This window comes from Brienomyrus brachyistius, unplaced genomic scaffold (genome assembly GCF_023856365.1).
Source record: "Brienomyrus brachyistius isolate T26 unplaced genomic scaffold, BBRACH_0.4 scaffold88, whole genome shotgun sequence".
NCBI classification, from domain to species: domain Eukaryota; kingdom Metazoa; phylum Chordata; class Actinopteri; order Osteoglossiformes; family Mormyridae; genus Brienomyrus; species Brienomyrus brachyistius.
Genome location: NW_026042363.1, coordinates 638,736 through 661,331, shown reverse-complemented (window position 1 = coordinate 661,331; position 22,596 = coordinate 638,736).

The following is a 22,596-nucleotide window of genomic DNA, read 5'->3' as shown; positions in this document are numbered from 1 at the left end:
ACCACATACATATTGGCCAACATCAAATGAAAATGTAACACACGAAAACAGGACTGCCCACTTATCACTCTGCGTAAAATCACACCAGCTTGTCTGAGCTGACAGCAGCCTCACATATCAGCTAAGGAGGAAGACGGCATATCAAAAGTAAAAAGAAAGACACCATCAAATGAAAATATCCCTGTGTGATCTATTGGTTTCTGCTTTCACTCCCATTAAATGACAGTAAGTCTAGTTGCTGTCCGTGGTGCTGAAAACCTGGATCAGTAAATTCCAAATGAAACTTCTTTACCTGATTTAACTGTAACTCACTTATTTTGTTGGCAATGATGCTTTGTTGAGTCTAGAAAGGCGCAAAGTGGGTTTCAGATAAATTAAATGAAGTAGTTTTGCTTAAAAACCAAAAAGCTTTGAACAATCAGTTCAGCTTTGGACTGTAGTGCTTCACAAAAGTAAAATCCATCCAGTTAAATCTCTTTATCCCCAAGTCAAGAAGATATCAAATGCAGAAGCACATTGTGGGAGATACAAGGTGCAGACACATTAAAAGCACTTTTTTTGTGTGAACATTATAAAACAGATTGATACACATTAAGCAGTTTGTAACTTTACATCCAGACCTACATCAGTCAGAAAAAGCAGGCGATGACCATCCCATCCAGCAGCTTCATCTCTGATTGTACAGAATCCCATGTCAGCGTAACTTCTGAAGTCATGACTAAACTAATTTCCAGCTCTGCCTTCAGTTTCATCTGTTAAATTAAATTAGGAACTAAACTAAACTAGGAGGGAAATATAGTCAAGCTACTTAAGTAGCCGAATTTTGTGTATCCACTAGAGGGCAGCCACACATAGATTCCCTTATGAATGGTTCTGATGCTTCCGGAAAGCACTGCACAAAGACCCAGGTATGCCAGTGAGGAACGGATAAAGAGCAGACGGATCCAAATACTAGCTGTAATATATAGTATTTTCAATGAATTTAAACAAATTAATATAACAGTGTCAGAGTGTCAGATCCATGTGACTTTTTATGATTGAAGAACTTTGAAAGCCTGAATATAACTGAGGAGGCCCACGGACCCCATTATGTGTGAAACATCATTGTGGTGCTGAGAGAAACACAGGACTGCTGATAAGACCCAGATGAAGTGAATTACCTGACTTTGCCCCCACCCATCCCCCCCCCCAGGATACCCCCACCCCTGTCATACAGACACCTTCCTAACGGACCTCATGATTTGTGCTGATCCACACATATGAAAAGGACCTACTGCAGTGACATTTTAAAACTGTATAAAACATAATAAAGACTGAAACAAAGGCCTGAGGTCAGACCCTCTGTATGTAGCACACAGTGTTTCTGCAGAGTCTCACACTCACATCCTGTATGACGACTTTTCTGCTTTTCAGAATAAGTCTGATTTCACTGCTCTTTGCTCATTTGCAATATGAGGAAGTAACAGTTTAGAAAAGAACTAGACTTATTTGATTAATTTGTTTGTAGTTTAAATTCTGTGAGCATGAATGATTCACTGTGAAGACCAGCTATCAATAATTTTGCTATGAAATCATGTTTCTAAAATGATAAGATTCTAGATGAAATCAAAATATTTATTCCTGGTAAGAGCAGGACAACAGCAGCATCAAACTGTTTTCCTTTTTACAGACAAGAAATAGACAGGAAATGCATCAGTGCACAAACAGTTTATGAAAATCAAAGATAGATGGATGATTTTTAAACATTTAAAACCCACAAAAAGAGAGGCAGTGAGGTTAAGGAGAGTCAGGAAGTCAGTGTCAGTCTCCACAGATCTGAGGTCAGCGATACACACATAAGGCTCCTCTGATGCTCCTTTTCATCCTCTTCTTCACTGATGGGCCTCCAGGTGAGGATCACTTACTCTGGGACTCCACCATTCAGCGTAGTTAAGATGAAGATACATTTTGCACAATATACTTACTACATCTGTTTGTTTATATTCATATTGTTCCATGAAGTTTGATCACTTCCCGATTATAGTCTGTGGTGGTAGCATGTTGACTGACTGATTTTAGAATTGACTGCAGTCTTCTTTGTGTCCACTATGTGGCAGCAGTATAAAGGAAATATCTTATTCTGTCACAGCTGCTGGTGTGTGTAAAAATTCACATACTCTGATAACAAGTAATTCTGCCTCCAACTGTTTGTCAGGGACCTGGGCAGGAATGAATTACATGCCGACTGTACATACAACAGAGATAGGCTCCTGGGAGAACTTTGCCAGAAGTTGAAACACGACTTTAAGAATGACACTGATACAGAGTACTCAGCTGTTTGGTTGAAACTAAATCTTGGTCTGGATTTTTACATTCTGGACCTGAACTACCCACTGCTGCACTGACCCCCACCTTCTTCTTTTTTTTCCCTTTGTCCTGTCCGGCAGCTTTAGCAGAATCATGGTCTGAATGCACTGCTGTGACAAACATGTTTGCTTTACCATGAGGGGTTCTATAAACTCTGTATAGGCCTCTCATGTTGATCGATTTCATTTTTTTAATTTAAAAAATTTATTTATTTCATTTTTAGGCGGCATGGTGATGCAGTGGGTGAGCTGGCCGAAGAGGATGGACAGATTAGGAGGGAAAAAAAGAAGGAAAAAGAAGAAAGGAGCAAGTGAGATGAAATGAAAGTTTTTAGCGGGTGTCTCTAACTTTGCTCTGCCATTGCATGCACACCACTTCCAGGGCCAGCCTTGCTCTCACGCTGATATACTGTCAGATTATGCACATCTTATATGTTGTTTTAACCCTTAGCGTATTAGTAAAGGCTGTTTTGTACTTACTTGATGTGATGGTCCACTTTACTGTGGCCTTGAGCCACATTAGAAATTTATTTCTGATATATTTAACTTAATCCTCATTTTTCTTTTGCCCATGAGCACGAAACAGCTAAATAATTAGCATGATGCAGAAGTTATTCTCAGACAGGCACTTAATCTAAAAAGCAGAAATGTCATCATACACGATGTGAGGGTGAGACTGCAGACACACTGTGTGCTGCATACAGAGGGTCTGACCTCAGGCCTTTGTGTCAGTTGTTATTATGTTTGATTTGTGATTCTCACCTGGAGGCCCATCAGCGGATGAAGAGGAGCATCAGAGGAGCCTTATGTGTGTCTCACTGACCTCAGATCTGCGCAGACTGGCACTTACTTCCTGATTCTCCATAACTTTGCTGTTTCTCTGTCTTTATCTGTTACTCAGGAGTCCTGAAGTCCAATGAAAAATCCGCTTTCTCCTGTCTATTTGGCTGATACAAGTTCTGCTCACTTCTGCTTGGGTTGCATGGATCACCAGCCACTTGTCACCAACTAACAGACCACAGCCTACCTGACCAATGTCATAACTGGTGCACCTAGGTATAAAATTTAGTCTCACTGTCTCCAAAAAAGGTCACTGTCTGGAACCCCATGGAACCACATTTTTGATTCCTTAGACAAGAGCATCCTGAGCAGCTGCATCACGGTCTGAATTGGGAACTGCCTCGCCTCAGATCATAAGACCAGCGGATAGTGAGGATAGCTGAGAAGATTATTAGAGTCTCTCTCCCCTCCATCATGGACATTCACATCACACGCTCCATCCGCAAAGCCACCAACATTGTGGATGACCGCACCCACCCCTCACATAATCTTTTCACTCTGGCATCTGGAAAAGCATTCAGGCCTCCACAACCAGACTCAGAAACATGGCGCCTGACTACTGAACTCTCAGGGACTGATCTGATACCACACACAACACACACACACACACAGCTGTGTAATTATATCTTCGTGGGGACTCTCCATTCATTTCTATGGGGAAAACTGTAATCCCAACATGACAACTTTAACCCCTATCAACCCCTAACCTTAACCATATGTAACCAAACCAAATACAAGACTTTTGGCATTTTTAGTTTTTTGACTGTATTTACAGATCTTTGTGAGTACCTGAAAATGCCCCCCAAAACATCAAAATAACGGGGTTTTTGTCACATTGTGGGGGACATTTGGTCCCCACAATGTAATATACACCTACTCCACACACACACACACACACACACACAGATTAGGTATTTGAATCTTTGTGGAGATTCTCCATTCATTTGTATGGGCGTAACCCCAATCCTAACTATGGCAACCTTAAACATTGCAGTAGTTACCAAGCAGTAACAGTAAGCAACCAAACAAAATGCAAGACTTTTTGAATTATTCATTTGACTGCATTCACAGAATTTAATAAAATTCAGTATCTTACTTTCGGGACCGAAAACATGTCCCTACAAAGTCAAAATAACATGTTTTTATAGCACTATGTACATAACCACCCACCCAAACGCGCGCACACACACACACAAACAGGCCTACCTACAGTATACCCTCCATAGATTCCTGAATGAAATATCTGTAAAGCAGTTATTATGGCATGGCGTTTGGTTTGAACATGCAGTTTTTAAGAATATTGCGCTAATTCTAAACGAAAGACTGCACTAATTCTAAAATAGCTATATAAGAACTTTATTTACCATTAAATAAATTATAAATCAAACCAAAATTTAGTCTCTCAAAAAACTTGTATATGACATATCTTTGTTCACATTATGAGAAATTAAAAACACCAGGACACAGAATGTGAATAACAAGAACTATAGTGTTCTTTCTCAAAAGCGGACCTACCAACGTGGCTAAAATGCTAATTGCGTTCACCAGCTGTGGAAAAAAAACAGCGGGGCACCCCAAACATCGCGGTATTACGTATTACCGTAATACTGCATAGCAAAGACATAATGTCTTAAAAAAATTACAGTCAGTATTAATAGACAGAACTGCGTGGTTTCCCATTGACAAGTAGATACATGGTTTACGGGCTTGAAGGCGGTTAGATCAACAAATCCAATCACGCTCAGCCAAAACAAGCAGGAGCTAAACATACTACTATTGATTGGTTCACCTTCAAATTCGTCCCGCCCTGACAATTAATTCTCGTTTTCATTCGTTGAAAATGGCGTCAGTACATATCTTCATCCTTTCGACCAATGAAAAATTTCGCTGGTTTCCATAGAAACAAAATCAGTGCAGTTTGAACATAAACTTTCTGACAGAGCGATGGCGCAGCGGTGAGAAGCATCTCTTCCTATGTTTCTTGCTATTTCTTCAGATTATGTTTTGTTAGCATAGTTAATTATATATTTCATTGTATGTCGTGATATAGTTCATGCAAATATTGCCGCAAAATATAATTGAAATATATTTAAAATTAGTAGCTTAAACTGTAGATGCTGTGGCCATTTTTCGTAATGTGATTGTTTATATTTAAATTGTAAGAGAAAATAATTGTGTTAAACTTAAAAACAACAAGCCTTATGGTTGATATGATTGGTTTTACTCATCCGGTCTGTCGTAATGCGTTTCATCTGAAGATGTTATTCTGAAAAGAGCCCCTATACGTTTACTTTTTAAATGTCCCATGTTGTTGAAGTAAGATTAACCGTTTGCTGGGTTCATTACCATGGCGATGTTATAACGTACCGAAGCAGCGTCCTGATTTCGCCAGCGTTACTGTATAGGTTGTGAAACAGTTTTAGCAATTTGGCCGCTTCTATCGGAGTAGCCTCGATGCCACGAGCAGCCAATGAAGGCTCCATCCCTTTCCATAGGCATTCTTGGTGAATAGCATTTAGCAAATGTCTGGAGTACGTTGAAAATACAGTGTCTAGTTTGGCTTTGAGAGTATCACAGACGGCTAGTTAATTATGTTAACCAGAATGAAAATTCCGAAAGCTGTTTCCTGGACCAACGACCAGCACTGGGGAGCCTGGGACCTGTGGGACGAGGTGATCGACTGGGGAGAGAGGAAAGGTTTGGAGGAGTGCTCACCAGCGACACCCCCCACTGTCCAGGCTGGGGAGGTTATGGGGGGACTGGGAGGTGTGACGGACTGGTGTAAGGGAGGGGAGGGTGTGAGAGTGATAGGCAATGCTGGCATTGTTTCTGAGACTCTTCAGAGAGGAAACTGGCGGTGTAGAGATAGATGTGGGTCTGGTATAGATAGAAGATGTAGAAGTGGTGGAAAATTAATATTAAAGTTGAGCTTGTAGAGCTCTTGACACAGAGAAGAGCCAAAATACAAGGAAGATGAAGCTGTGGTTCTTCTGCTGCTGTTTGGGGAACATTAAATGTTTGAAACAGTATCAAAGATAATGAATTAAGTGTGCTAAATTTTGAGATGTATAGTGGAATGTTTATTAACAATTGTTAATGTGGCGCCCCTGAACCCCCTCGGTTGGCCGCCCCTGCCGGTTGTGTGGGGTCGGGGATGAGGACTAATCGGGGCCAGTCGGGGATCTGGCCCCGGTGCCGGGGGGGGCCCACTCCTGCACGCCCTTATTGCTCCCCTGGGCCGGACATCACATTTCATACAACACTAGAGCTTTGAGGGGCAGTGGGGAGGTTTTACTTGCACATTAGACACCACATGACACTAGGGCTGAGGAGGTGGGTATAGGCAGGTGGGGTTCTGCCGTCTGCCAGCGGTGGGGTGCCCGTGCCTCGACTGTTCACCTGCTTTTTGCACTTTAGTTATATACACAGTCCATGCTACATTAGGGCCTTGGGGTGCAGGGAGGGGGATGGGGGACTCTGCCATCTGCCAGTGGTGGGGCCCTCATACTCGATCTGCACCCACTAATTTTAATGCATTGTAGACATAAACACACAACTCTCTCACACTTGTACATGCACACTTCACATTAACATGGGACGGGGAATCAGTGGGGGCTGAGGGGTCCCCCCTAACTCTCTGTCTCTGGCCCTGCGCGTGTGGGGTGGCCCAGCAGGTAGAAGATGGCCCTGGCCGGTGTGGGCCGTCTCCTCTTGTGGGCTGCGGGCTGGGTGGTCCTTGGCTCTGCTGCGCCGTGGTGGGGCCCTGGCAGGCGGTCCGGGGTATCTAGGGATGCTCTGAGCCCTTCTAGGCGAATTGTAGGGTTCGGTCTGGGCTGGGCGGGGGGTCTGCCGCTCCCCAGTTGACGCAGGTCCGCTCCTGGGTGGTGGGGGCGGGGGGGATGGTGCACTTTGTTTGTATGGGTCTCCCTTAGATCATCCTGCAGTGTCGGGGAGGGGGGGGACGTGCCGGGTCGCTACAGTGGGCGGTGATCCGTCCTGCCGGGGAGCGTACTGGTGGGACCGTCCGCCAGGGGAGTGTTCCCGGTTGATGGGGCCCTTTGGCCCTGGACCCGCTTCCCTCGGTGGAGGGCTTGCGGGAGGGACTGGGGGGCTCGCTGTCTGTCCCCCCTCTGCGGACCTCCTTTTACAGGGGTTGGGCCCCCCTTAGTCCCTCGTAGGCTCCCTCTCGGGTTGGGCGGGTGGTTGTCTTGTGGACATATGGCCATGGGCCGTGTGTTTCTTATGGTTGTTTGTACTCTGTATTCCCCTACACTTTATTTTCTCCATCCCACCTTTACATCTCCAGCCCGCTGTTCCTGGGAAAAGCCACCTGCCAATCATCCTTGGAGCAGCAGTCATTCTCAGGATCTCCTACATCACAGATCACCTAATAAACACAGGACCTGTCGACGACTGGAGAAAAGGAGAAACGCTGAAGCACACTGGGCATTTTGGAAGCATTTCATCATAATAAATTACCTTTGCCTTTACAGTTTCTGTGTACAGTTTCATTATAGTAAATTGCACTTAGTTGTGATTACTCAGTTACAAAGACAATGGGTCACTCTATAATGGGTGATGGTATGCTTTTAGCTGTGCTTCCACAGGTTGTATCTGCCTTAGTAAATGACTAAATGTCTTTTTCACAAGTGATTTTGATTATGTTTGTAGAATTAAATTAAAGGTAAACCTGTACATTGGTTAAAATAACATCTGACTGCTACAATAATACATCATACAGCGTCTTTTGTACTAATGTGCTACCTTGAGACATTCAGGTTGTATAATGAACAATTTTAATAAGAATTGTGTTAAGTAATTAACTTTCAAAATCTATCAATACCATGCAAAAGTGTAAAGTCAAATTTATGAGATACTTATTACAATAAACGGAAGTAGTCTGTACCCATTTAAAGAGGCTTTACATCATACAGCTTCTTATACTGGTCTGGTTGGTGGGTATAAAGGATCAATTAGAAATCTTCCTCCTCCAAATGTATCATATCATTTCATGAGTTTTGGTAGAGTGGGGGTAGCAGGATAATAATAGGATTTACTGGTTATTTTTGATACGGTAAAATCGCAAGACGCAGAAAAATAAAAATTTGTGTATGGTCAGAATTATCAGTGGTAGGAGATTTTGTCCCTACTACCATCTGGGAAAAGAACATTCTGGTGCTTATCTGTGAAGAAGCAATTTCAGGAGATATAAATCCTTGCAAAAAGTAGTCTCCCACTCTATAAATAGGGTGCAATTTGTTTTTTCACGCAGTGGAAATGGAAATGTTTTTTTAATGTTGATGACGACTGTAACTGGTCAAAAGGTGGCGCCAAAGATCCCCAGTAATGCATCGCCCATTAATGTACAGATATCCCCCTGCCTCACCATGCATGACTCCTCCAATGGTGCTGATGTTTAACAGTACATTCATCCTAACTATACAATTTGATATCTGGTATCGTCCTGTCAGTTTTAACCCATTTCTAAGTCCCGTATGGTTTAGGTAGCTTTTTTTCCAAAATGATGACCATGAAATTCAGCACATATAACAAATATTGAACTATAGGCATTAATTGAAATGCTCTCTCTCACAGACACACACATATTAGATGTCTATGTCTTTGAAATTGTTTAATACGAATTAATCTGTTTTATAATGTTCACACAAAAAAAGCTTTTGTGTTCACATTTTACAACCCCAAATCAGAAAAAGTTGGGATGGTATGTAAAATGAAAATCAAACTGAAAACAGCACTTTGTTAAATTATCTTTGACCTGTATTACATTGAAAACAATACAACAGCACATTATTTAATGTGTTCCTCGTGAATTTCATTGTTCTTTTTCAAACACGTATTCCAATTTTGGTTCTTAGAACACATTTCAAAAAAAGTTGGGACAGTAAAGCATTTAGTACTTTGTAATGTCGCCATTCCTTTTCACAACACTTAAAAGACATTTAGGGACTGAAGACACCAAGTGATGTAGTGTTTCAGGTGTAATTTTGTCCCATTCTTCCTGCAAACAAGTTTTAAGCAGACAACAGTACGGGGTCTTCGTTGTCACATATTGCGCTTCAAAATGAACCACACATTCTCTATTGGAGACAGGTCGGGACTGCAGGCAGTCAAGTACCCATACCCTCTTCCTCCACAGCCAGGACTTTGTAATGTGTGCAGAATGTGGTTTCGCATTGTTTGTTGAAAAATGCATGGGCGTCCCTGGAAAAAATGTCTTCTTGAAGGTAACATATTGTGCTTCAAAATCTCTATGTACTTTTCAGCATTAATGGTGCCATCACAGAACTGCAAGTTACCTTTGCCAAGGGCACTGACACAACCCCATACCATGACAGACCCTGGCTTTTGGACTTATTGCTGGTAACAGTCTGGGTGATCCTTTTCTTCTTTGGTCTGGAGCACACGGCATCCATTTCTCACAAAAAATACCTGAAATACTGATTCATCTGACCACAGTACACGTTTTCACTGTGTGATGGTCCAACTCAGATGCGTTCTGAGCCCAGAGAAGCCGACGGCGCTTCTGGACACTGTTAAGATGGGGCTTGCTTTTGGCACAGTACAGTTTTAACTGGCATTTGTGGATGTAACTACGTATTGTGGTACTTGACAAAGGTTTGCCAAAGTAGTCATATGTGGTCATATCGCTTATAGATGAATGACGATTCTTGATGCAGTGGGATGCTGAGGGATCGGAGATCACGGTAGTTCAACTTAGGCTTGCTTCCTTGTCCTTTACGCACTGAAATTGCTTCAGATTCCTTCAATCTTTTAATTATGGTATGCACTGATGAAGGTGAAATATCCAAATCTCTTCCTGTCGTTCTTTGAGGAACATTGTTTTTAAACATTTCAATAATTTTCTCACGTATTTGTGCTGCTTTTGTACCAAATCATAATTACAATCACCTGTTGACATCACTTGTTTCAAATCACATCATTATTTAACCAATTTACCTCACTACTGGCCCTAAATCGCTCCTGTCCCAACTTTTTTGGAAATGTGTTGCAAGAACCAAAATTGGAATACGTGTTTATTTTGAGGAAAACAATGAAATTCATGAGGAACACATTAAGTAATGTGATGGGGGTAACACAATAAATTCAAGATTTTTATTTGTCCTACAAATGTAGTGGTACACTGGCAGCGAAATGAAATTGTCGTTACTCCAGTCGGTGTAATAAACACACTAGTAAAAGGACATCAAAATTAAACAACGTGAATTAACTGAAACTACAGAAAGATAATAAGAAAATATAACAATAAAAGGTATATAAAAAGTAAAGATGAAAATGTATAAAAAATATGTAGAAATGTTTAAAGTACAGATTGTAGTTATAGCATATTTTAGCTTTTAATCTGTGATGTTAATGATCCTACTGGCCGGGGGTAGAAGCTTCTCCTCGGCCTCTCAGTCCCGGCCATAAGGCCCCGGGGACTTATGCAGGGCGGCAGTTCTGTCCTGGTGATTCTCTGGGCGCATCGTATCACCCTCAGCGGGACTCGGCGGCCCTCAGAGCTGGAGCTGCCGTACCGAGCAGTTATGCTCCCGGAGAGCACAGATCCCACATTGCCGCTGTAGAAGGTTTTTTGTGGCACAGACGAGAGTCTGTATTTCCACAGCTGCCTCACATGATACACTCACTGTCAGGCTTTCAGCACTAAAGTTACAGATTACTGGGTGGCCGAGAGGTCTGTGAAATTTGGAGGGTCAGTAGCTTGCCTGGGAAGCCTTAGCATTCAGCGAAAACTGAACAGAGAGCCCTGTAGCAGGGTTGTCTAATTTGTTTAGCTGGCTGGCATAAGATTTTCAGTTTGAAACAAGTATGCACACAGATTTACATGTACGTAACAGTTTTATTACCTTGTAAATAGTTTGCAGGGTTTTCAAAGTACCCCAGTGCATTTGATATAGCGAATTTTAGGTTTATAATGAAATAATATAGATTTGCCCTAAGATTTAATAAGATTTCTTGCGTGAGCGTGAGAGTCTGAAGGTGTGAGTGTCACACCAGATGGGTGAGAGCTGGCAACCCTGGCTCTGTTCAGTAGCCTCAGAAATTCTTTCGAACTTTCCAAACACAGCTGATGGAAATCAATGGACGCAAAGGTTCTCAGTGACCATTTTAGCTTGTTTTTAGACTAAAGGCCTATGATGGATCTTTGGAATGTTGCGGAGATACGAATGCTGAGGACAGCATACTTTGTGCTGTGAGTGTTATGTTAACCATGTAAACAAAGAGGAAGTACACAGTCCAACCAGATACTATATTGAAATGCTAACAAGTTTTTAAATATTTTTATTCAAGTGACTTTAAGTCTGGATAATGTTTTTAATGGTTGGAAACGTGTGTATTACTGTATAATTAAATAATTAAACTTCTGAAATGGCCGCTCAGTGCAGGAGGAGGCTGCAAACCTGAAGAGGCACACAACCGTATGGGTGGGGCAGGGGATCAATGGTGTGAGGTAGAGGACCAGGGCAGTGGGATTGCAGTGGCACAAGGGCAACCGTGTGGTCATCATGGGCTCCTCCAATGGCAGCTTCAGGTAAGTCGCTCTGATAAACCCCGTTAGACTCCAGTGAAGTGAGTGAGGCTGCAGCGCTACACTGGAGGGGACACATGTGGGCTCAGGGGCCCATGTGACTGTAGCAGAGGAAGGGATCTCTAGCTGATGTGGAGGTACAGGCCCAGTGGCAGTAAGGGGTGGGCAGTCAGCTGCAGAGGCTGCGGGGCCAGCGGCCCCACTGTACACATGGACCGCAGGGAATCTCAGCATGTTGTGCCCAAAGTCCAGCACACATGCCGTGCTCCGGGGGAAATTCAGGCCCAGGATGGAGGGATCGAGCATGTCAGCCATCCACATAGTTACTATTCACAACTAAACCCCCCATGTCAAAAGGGAACAACCCCGTCCCTCTTAAAGGGGCCAGGTCACCAGTCATTGTTCTCACCTGCACCAATGTCAGTTCTAGACAGTGTCTGGTCTCACCAGGGTTGCAGTGGAACCTGTATGGACTAGGGCAGTACATGCGACTCACATCACTATGGTGGGTATGTGACAGAAGTTGCCTCTGTGAGTCCAATCCGTAGTCACCACCTCTGCAGCAGGTGGCAGCAGGGCCACCTCCCCGGTGTCAACAAGGAAGTTCCGGAAATTAACCTTGTTGGCCCACATCTTCCCGGCTATGCGTGCCCTTGGCGGAACCCTGGGTGGCGGTGAACTTGGGACACTGTCTGAGGATTGAGGGGTGGGGGGGGGTGCTGCTGCCTGTCAGCCTACAGGCAGTCTGCCTCCAGGAAGTAAACCTGAGGGCCTGGGTCCTCCAAGCCCTTTGGCGTTTACAGCTTGGTTGATTTCTCCCGCCTCGTTCCCCGCCACCTTGCTGCCCACAATTTCTCTCTCCAAAGCCAGTTCCAGGGCCTCGTCTAGGGACGCAGAGGGGTTGGCTGTGTCTGAATGTGAGCTATCTGGGGTTAAGTGTCTAGATAAACTGATCCCTGGCCAGTTCACTCTGTACTGATAGAGCCATGTGAGCACAGACACGCCTACACAACCCCTTGATATCATTAAGCAGGATGCAGAGAGACTCATTTGACTCAGTCCCTGCACCTATTGTTTAACTGAGAGGGCAGAAGTCCTCACACTGCCCACAGCGATTCTGCAGGGCACTGACCAGTGTCTCATCCAGGGGCTCAAGCAACCAGCAGTGTACACCTCAGAAAAACATGTGTGACAACCCTGAGGACCTGCTTGCATACCACAATGGTATCCCATCTCCCCTTGCTCTTTGAAGGGGTACCACCCATCCAGTATAGTTATCACTGGGCTATCACAATGTCATCACAATACTAAAGACTGAAACAAAGCCGTGAGGTCAGACCCTCTGTATACAGCACACAGTCTCACCCTCACATCCTGTATGACCACATTTCTGCTGTTCACATGGCATTTCTCCAGCTTCCATTGCCCTGCAATGGACTGACGTGCTGTTGAAGGTCTACCTCACTTTACACTTTGCCCATGTCTTGTGTGTATACCCTGTCCGCTCCTAACGTGTATTTAGTTTGTGTAAATCTATCACTGCATCTGCATTTCGCAGTTCAGCTTCTGACAACATTGTGTTTCCCATCTGTGTATTTGGGTTCGGTGCTTGTTGGGTGCCTGTCGTGGTCCTTCTATTTACAATTGTACGCGGGGCATGCTGGGATATGCGCCCCGCCGGTGTTACACTAGTATAAAAAAAGGAATCTGGTCGAGTTTGTTCATTGACCAAATTTAGTTTTTGCGAACCAAATTGTTTGTAGGCCAAAGCATTTGTGAACTGCAAGCACTACTGTACTAATGATAAATTTGTATGAAAAAATGGAGACAATTTCTGAGACACCAGAGCGATCCGTGTACTGTAATATTTATCTCATCAATAACACAGTAAAAATACACATTAGCGCCAATTCATCTTCTTTATTCATCATGAATATTTTAATTCATTAATGCAGGAGTCTGTGATAAATCGCTATCAGCATTTGGTTTATAATGGCCAATTAATGATAACTAAAAAGAAACAGAGAGACTGAAGACACAACTTTCAACCATGATATGAGTGCTGTTGCTGCATAATTTGTCCACCAGGGGTCACAGCGCAACCCCCATCTCGGCAAGATGGATGACTTGAAATATGTTTCTATATCAAGTTGAATTATTTTTATTTCTATAGCACATTTAAAAACAATCTATGTTGTGCCAAAGTGCTGTAGGTCAAAATAATATAAATATATAGTAAAAGTAGAGACATTGGCCAATGTTACACAATGTTACACAAAAAATAATCAGAATCAGACTGTGGTTTATTGCCAAGTAGGTTGACCCTACAAGGAATTCTTTTTGGTATAATGGTGCTCCATGGAAAAACAAGACTAAGCAACAACCAAGTTCAAAAAACAGTGCAAAAGTTATACAATAATCTAGTAATAAATATAAAATCACTATAAATGTTAAATACATGATGTGCAAAGCAGAATAGTCAGATTAAATAGATAAATAAAATGTGTTCCTGTGTGTGCAGGGTCAGTACAGAGATGCATCTAATAAGAAGCGGTGTAAGGCTGAATTAGCTCCGAGACGGACTGGGGACCTATGCCATGTATCGCCTTAGAAAGAAATAAGAAATCTTTAAACTGTATTCTCAGAAATTCTCAAAACTTAACAGGTAGCCAATGCAATGTAGCCAACACAGGGGAAATTTGGTGTCTAATTTTTGTTGAGAGCCTGGTAGCACCGTTTTGAACAAGGTGTAGTCAGAATAAAGATGCTTTTTGTTGGAGAAAGCGTCAGGCTTTCCACTCCAACTCTGCACACAGGACCAAACTACAGTACAGTATATGTTGGAGAAAGCGACAGGCTTTCCACTCCAACTCTGTACACACCATTAATTACGAGACAACACACTTACAGTTTTACTTGCACAAGGGTAACCACACTCTCTGCATGCTAGGCTACAAAGGAATGTGTTACAAAGGGTGGTTCCCCTTGGCACCTTTATTTATAGTCAATGGGGGGCAGGGGTCTTGGAGTGAGAACAAAGAAAAGACTGTGAGAGTAAGAAGAAGTTCTGGTTTTACTCAGGTAGACAACTATTTAAACACGTGCTCAGGATACGTGTAAACTAATATAATCTAAAGTATGAAGGTAAAGAAAAACAAAATAATGTATATACATATTTACACTCATTGCTGATTATACAGAAATGATAACAAATGATTACTAACAGTTTCTTCAACCTAACACTTTTGGTAAACCTGGGTACAGAGAACGGCAGTAACCCAATCAGGATAAAAGGAGGAGTAACTCTCCAGGTCTTTGGCTGAAAGGTGTGGTTTAAGCCAGGCTATTGAACTCAGCTGACAGAAACACCCCTTCACAACAGCATTTATTTGTTTATCAAACTCAGTGATGAATCAAAGATGACACCAAGATTTTTAGTATGTGACTGGAAGTTTTCTGAATGAGGCCCTAATTGTTCTCTGAGATCATGAACAGTGACCAAAACTCATTACCTCTGTCTTGTTTTCATTAATCTGGACGAAAGTCATTGCTGTCCTGTTCTTAATATCCTCCAGACAGTTAGAAAGGGCCACCAGAGAGCAGCAGTCACCAGGTTTTAATGGCAGATAGAGCTGCGTATCACCAGCATAGCAATGATATTTTACATAATAACGTTCACAAATAGAGCCCAAAGGAAGCATGTATAGAGGGAATATGAGAGGGCCTGTATCACAGGACTGGATATGTTTACAAGTAAGGCCATAGTACTTAAGGGGTGTGGCCATCCCACACAGTGACAAGCCCATTCATTCACCTCATCTAGGCCTTTTACTAGGGATTTAAGGTCCTGGTTTTCCTCTCAGACCCTAGAACACACTGCCAGGCTCAGATTCCCGATCCCACATCCTGCTGAAGCCCTTCCCAAGATCAGACACTAGTTTTGTTTTCCTTGTTCTTATAGTAAAATGATGGTCTTTGACTTTTATACATCATCACTGTTCTGTTAATTACACATGACCTAATCTAAGTATTACACAAACCAAGCATAATTACTTAGAGATGTCATAAGATGGAAAATCCTTATTCAGTTAATTATTTTCCCCACAGGTGCTGACAGTGTGTCTACAGTGAAATGGGCCTGTGTACAGAGAGGATGATCTGTAACAATCCCATGTTCCTATGGTGACAGATATAAAACTCATGTGAAATACTGGTGCAGAGGGTATAATGTGAGGTCATGTACTCCCATAGTACACACTGACTCTCCACTGGAGGGTAAAGTGTGAGTCAGAGATGATCCTGACCAGCGAGTCTTCACTGTGACCATCAACAATCTGACAGCTGAGGACTCCGATCGGTACTGGTGTGGTGTGAAGATCAGTGGAGCCTCTCTGATCAGGTTAATCTGTCAGTCACTGATGGTAAGATGTCTGTACTGCAGACTGTAGCCAATGAGATGCACAGTATGTAACATGTCACTGAGTCAAAAAGGAAGGACCTTAACACAAACACTGATGAAAATTTTTTTTAAATATTTTAAAAATCTGCATTTTAATTTAATTCAATATGATAAACGAGACTTGGAAGAAGTAACAGTGTCAGCTAAATCGGGCGACTTCATGAGGTTAAATATGATAAGCAATATGTTAAAAAATGTCAGTTTATTGGCCAAACATTTACATACAGTATGTATGTTGTAATGGGCTGATATTCATAAACATTTCATTGCTGTGCAAATCTTTGAGTGTTTTACCTGTGTGTTGAAGTCCTCCAGGGCTGTCAGTGGACAAACAGGAGGTGACGGGTGTGGATGGAGACAGTGTCAGTGTTACTATGGAAACAACAAAAGACAAAGGATGTGGTGTAAGATTGGGGGCTCCTGTGCATCAGAGAGATCAGTGAGTTTGCATGGGAGGCCTGTCCTGATCAGGGATGACACAGAAAATAAAACCTTCATTGTGACAATGAGTGGGCTGGAGAGGAAGGACACTGGCTGGTATTGGTGGCTGGTTGTGGAATCCTGCAGATTCCAGTTCATATTACTGTTAAACATAAGTAATTGATTTAAATCTGCCTGTGAATTATTTATGCTTGAATATAAATAGATACATACTAATCAACCCAGCAGTTTCACTCACGAAGGGGTTTGTGCTTCTTTGTGGGGATAATCCCCTATTTATCAGCTGTTGTGAAACAGAGTTATTTATTGGGATTATTGTTTCAATGATAGTGGCACGGTGGTCCAGTAGGCGGCGCTGTTGCTTCACGCCTCCATGTTTAGGGGTTTGAATCTGGCTTCTGCTCTGTCTGTGTGGAGTCTGCATGTTCTCCACATGCTGTGTGGGTTTCCTCCAACAATCCAAAAACGCACAGTCAGGCTAATTGGTGTCTTTAATATTGAATGTGTGTCTTCTAGTTCATGATCAGTCTGTAATATGACAAAAATCACAGCATTTTCCACAGACATACAGCCAGTCACTTGTTATGTATACAAATCCAGACAAATCCATGTAGCTTGCAACATAATTCAGGCATTTTTTCATCTTTGTGAGGATGAATTGTTACTAATGGTGTGCAGACTGACTAACATGTCTGTAGGTGGTTTTTCATTGCAGCGTAGACCAGTGTTACAATTGTACTCTGTAATATCTGTTCCAGTGCTGCATCCATCCATTGTCTGAAACTTCTTGTCTATCTCAGGGTCCCTATGGGCGCAAGGCAGGGAACGTCCCATGACAGGGTGCCAACCAATTGCAGGACACGCTCACACTCCATTCCCTCGCACAAGCACACCTACCGGCAATTTGACAACTCCAATTAGCCTCAGCATGTTTTTGGACTGTGGGGGGAAATCAGAGTCCCTGGAGGGAACCCCACAATGACACAGGGGGAGCATGCAAACTCCATACACATGGAACTCCAGCGAAGACTTGAGTACACGTGCCAGAGGAGTGAGGCGACAGTGCAAACCCTGCTTTTTATTAACTATCCTTTCTCCTGTTTCCACTGCTCTCCTTTTCTCTGCACATGATGAAGAAGGAGGGGATAATGAAAAACGGAGGTAAGCATTCAGCAGCATTTACAGTAGTGTGGGGGTCCAGCTAGCAGCATTTACCTGATCACACAGTAATGGGAAACTGTCATTTTAATTTTAAGGGAAAAAAATATTTTTTATTTCATTTTCTTAATAATAAACTTGAGATCCCATCCCATCCAGGGTGAGCCCTTGCCTTCTGCCCTGTGCTGCTGGGGAATGACTGCAGGCCTGTTTTTACAAAATAGTGTAACATGTTGTGTGATAATCTCTAGCTATTTTCATGCTCTTTGTTAATGTCTCCTGTTCCTCACATGTGTCCTGTGTAATAGTACAGATGTAGCTGTACCGTGTTTCTATAAAGCATGTAAGACTTTACTGTTCACATCCACCCTCTTATTCAGCTCTTTGGTCCAGCTGGCTCTGTATGTAGGACTGAGCTGATCGGTGCTGCTGTCGATTATCAAGGTGGTTTTACTTCAGTCAGAACAGATTCACTGTTTTGTTCTTCAGGTTTAAATGTGATATGTGTGACTGACAGACACACTGGTGTATTATATGTCTCACAGGTGGGAGCAGGTTCTGGATGCTGTACTGAAAGCTGGGACTGGTGTGTTTTACCTGATTTGCACCATCATCACCATTCAGCTGCACTGGACCTCCTGTAGAAAGCGGGAACCAATCAGAGAGAAGCAGAGGGTCTCCCTGGATCAGAGGAAGCTGGCAGAGGAGATGACCTTCGTGGAGCAGAATGAGTCAGACGAGCTGTAAAATAAACGGTTATGCTAACTGCAGTGAAGCCTCTCTCACTCGGCCCTGCTCAGTCTGTACAGTCATAGCATGAGAGTCAGTTAAACACAGAGGGGATGATTATCTGCTGGCAACCTGTACAACCACGTATTGGCCACTTATTCACAAGTGCTTTGCTGCCACCTGCTGGTTAATGTTTAATAATCGTTATCTTGTGAAGGTACGACTGGTTTTTATTAAATTGTCTCTTGATTCTGAAAAAATATGGTACTATGCAAAAGTCTTGGGCCATCAAAGAAAACGTTTAATGCTATTTAATTGGGTTGTGTATATTTGCTCAGAACAAAAACACAATTATCATAAAAATATATGCAAATTAAAAGTGACACAATAAAAACTAACAAGAATTTCTTCTTTTCTCCATAAAGTTACTGATGCCTTGTTGGATCGCTAGATGAACCACGCTTTGGATCCTAAACCTCTCCTCAGGGGCACCCCAGCCATTCCATGTATTTGTTAAATTCTGCCACCAGCTCACTTAATTAATTAATTTAATTAAACAAATGTGTCATGCCCGGCTCGTCCGCTCCTCCTGTGTGCCACGCCCCCTGATTACCCACGTGTTTTCTCCCGATTGTACCCAGCTGTATCTAGTTAATTTGCTCAGTCCTGTGTATTTCAGTCCGTGTCTTACCCGAGTCCTTTGTCCGTCATTGATGTCAGTTGATGTTCGTGCCCTCGTCCCTGAGATTAAACCCCTCGTTTGCCCTGATTCTCGGCTGTCTGCCTGCTTCTTACCCACCTGCCCGCGATCGCTGCCGTCTCCCGTGACAAAATGTTAATGATGCATTGATTAGCCATAGGAGTTGTGTTATAAAAAGATATAGGTCTATTGGATGGTTGGTGCAAATGTTTTACTAACTTTAGAAGAGATTTTGAAATGACTGGGCTGCCACACTTTGACGGACAAAATATTATAATTCTAGACCAAGATGAAGATCATTTGAACATCATTTTCTTCGACAGCCCAAGACTTTTGTACAGTTTTGTATGTGTCTTTTATACTGGTCATAATTTGTTTAAATACATGATTAATAAATTGATACTTTACAAAACATTTCATATTTTTCTGAAATTGGTAATTATTAAAAATGAATTTCACAAACTTAAATGGTTTGGCTGCGATGGGCTGGCCCCCCATCCAGGTTTGTTCCCGTGCCCATTGCTTCCGGGATAGGCTCCGGACCCCCCACGACCCAGTAGGATAAGCGGTTTGGAAAATGGATGGATGGATGGAGGGATAAATGGTTTGGAGTTTTTAGGTCACCCCTCCTCGTCAGAGCCCACCAATCAGGGACTCTTTAAAAGAGTGATGTAATCGGGAACGCCCACTTTTCAATCTGCAGTACAAATACACCAGCTTGTCTCTGCTAACAACAGCCTGTGCATGTCAGTTAAGGAGGAAACAGTACCACATACATATTGGCCAACATCAAATGAAAATGTAACACACGAAAACAGGACTGCCCACTTATCACTCTGCGTAAAATCACACCAGCTTGTCTCAGCTGACAGCAGCCTCACATATCAGCTAAGGAGGAAGACGGCATATCAAAAGTAAAAAGAAAGACACCATCAAATGAAAATATCCCTGTGTGATCTATTGGTTTCTGCTTTCACTCCCATTAAATGACAGTAAGTCTAGTTGGTGTCCGTGGTGCTGAAAACCTGGATCAGTAAATTCCAAATGAAACTTCTTTACCTGATTTAACTGTAACTCACTTATTTTGTTGGCAATGATGCTTTGTTGAGTCTAGAAAGGCGCAAAGTGGGTTTCAGATAAATTAAATGAAGTAGTTTTGCTTAAAAACCAAAAAGCTTTGAACAATCAGTTCAGCTTTGGACTGTAGTGCTTCACAAAAGTAAAATCCATCCAGTTAAATCTCTTTATCCCCAAGTCAAGAAGATATCAAATGCAGAAGCACATTGTGGGAGATACAAGGTGCAGACACATTAAAAGCACTTTTTTTGTGTGAACATTATAAAACAGATTGATACACATTAAGCAGTTTGTAACTTTACATCCAGACCTACATCAGTCAGAAAAAGCAGGCGATGACCATCCCATCCAGCAGCTTCATCTCTGATTGTACAGAATCCCATGTCAGCGTAACTTCTGAAGTCATGACTAAACTAATTTCCAGCTCTGCCTTCAGTTTCATCTGTTAAATTAAATTAGGAACTAAACTAAACTAGGAGGGAAATATAGTCAAGCTACTTAAGTAGCCGAATTTTGTGTATCCACTAGAGGGCAGCCACACATAGATTCCCTTATGAATGGTTCTGATGCTTCCGGAAAGCACTGCACAAAGACCCAGGTATGCCAGTGAGGAACGGATAAAGAGCAGACGGATCCAAATACTAGCTGTAATATATAGTATTTTCAATGAATTTAAACAAATTAATATAACAGTGTCAGAGTGTCAGATCCATGTGACTTTTTATGATTGAAGAACTTTGAAAGCCTGAATATAACTGAGGAGGCCCACGGACCCCATTATGTGTGAAACATCATTGTGGTGCTGAGAGAAACACAGGACTGCTGATAAGACCCAGATGAAGTGAATTACCTGACTTTGCCCCCACCCATCCCCCCCCCCCAGGATACCCCCACCCCTGTCATACAGACACCTTCCTAACGGACCTCATGATTTGTGCTGATCCACACATATGAAAAGGACCTACTGCAGTGACATTTTAAAACTGTATAAAACATAATAAAGACTGAAACAAAGGCCTGAGGTCAGACCCTCTGTATGTAGCACACAGTGTTTCTGCAGAGTCTCACACTCACATCCTGTATGACGACTTTTCTGCTTTTCAGAATAAGTCTGATTTCACTGCTCTTTGCTCATTTGCAATATGAGGAAGTAACAGTTTAGAAAAGAACTAGACTTATTTGATTAATTTGTTTGTAGTTTAAATTCTGTGAGCATGAATGATTCACTGTGAAGACCAGCTATCAATAATTTTGCTATGAAATCATGTTTCTAAAATGATAAGATTCTAGATGAAATCAAAATATTTATTCCTGGTAAGAGCAGGACAACAGCAGCATCAAACTGTTTTCCTTTTTACAGACAAGAAATAGACAGGAAATGCATCAGTGCACAAACAGTTTATGAAAATCAAAGATAGATGGATGATTTTTAAACATTTAAAACCCACAAAAAGGGAGGCAGTGAGGTTAAGGAGAGTCAGGAAGTCAGTGTCAGTCTCCACAGATCTGAGGTCAGCGATACACACATAAGGCTCCTCTGATGCTCCTTTTCATCCTCTTCTTCACTGATGGGCCTCCAGGTGAGGATCACTTACTCTGGGACTCCACCATTCAGCGTAGTTAAGATGAAGATACATTTTGCACAATATACTTACTACATCTGTTTGTTTATATTCATATTGTTCCATGAAGTTTGATCACTTCCCGATTATAGTCTGTGGTGGTAGCATGTTGACTGACTGATTTTAGAATTGACTGCAGTCTTCTTTGTGTCCACTATGTGGCAGCAGTATAAAGGAAATATCTTATTCTGTCACAGCTGCTGGTGTGTGTAAAAATTCACATACTCTGATAACAAGTAATTCTGCCTCCAACTGTTTGTCAGGGACCTGGGCAGGAATGAATTACATGCCGACTGTACATACAACAGAGATAGGCTCCTGGGAGAACTTTGCCAGAAGTTGAAACACGACTTTAAGAATGACACTGATACAGAGTACTCAGCTGTTTGGTTGAAACTAAATCTTGGTCTGGATTTTTACATTCTGGACCTGAACTACCCACTGCTGCACTGACCCCCACCTTCTTCTTTTTTTTCCCTTTGTCCTGTCCGGCAGCTTTAGCAGAATCATGGTCTGAATGCACTGCTGTGACAAACATGTTTGCTTTACCATGAGGGGTTCTATAAACTCTGTATAGGCCTCTCATGTTGATCGATTTCATTTTTTAAATTTAAAAAAATTATTTATTTCATTTTTAGGCGGCATGGTGATGCAGT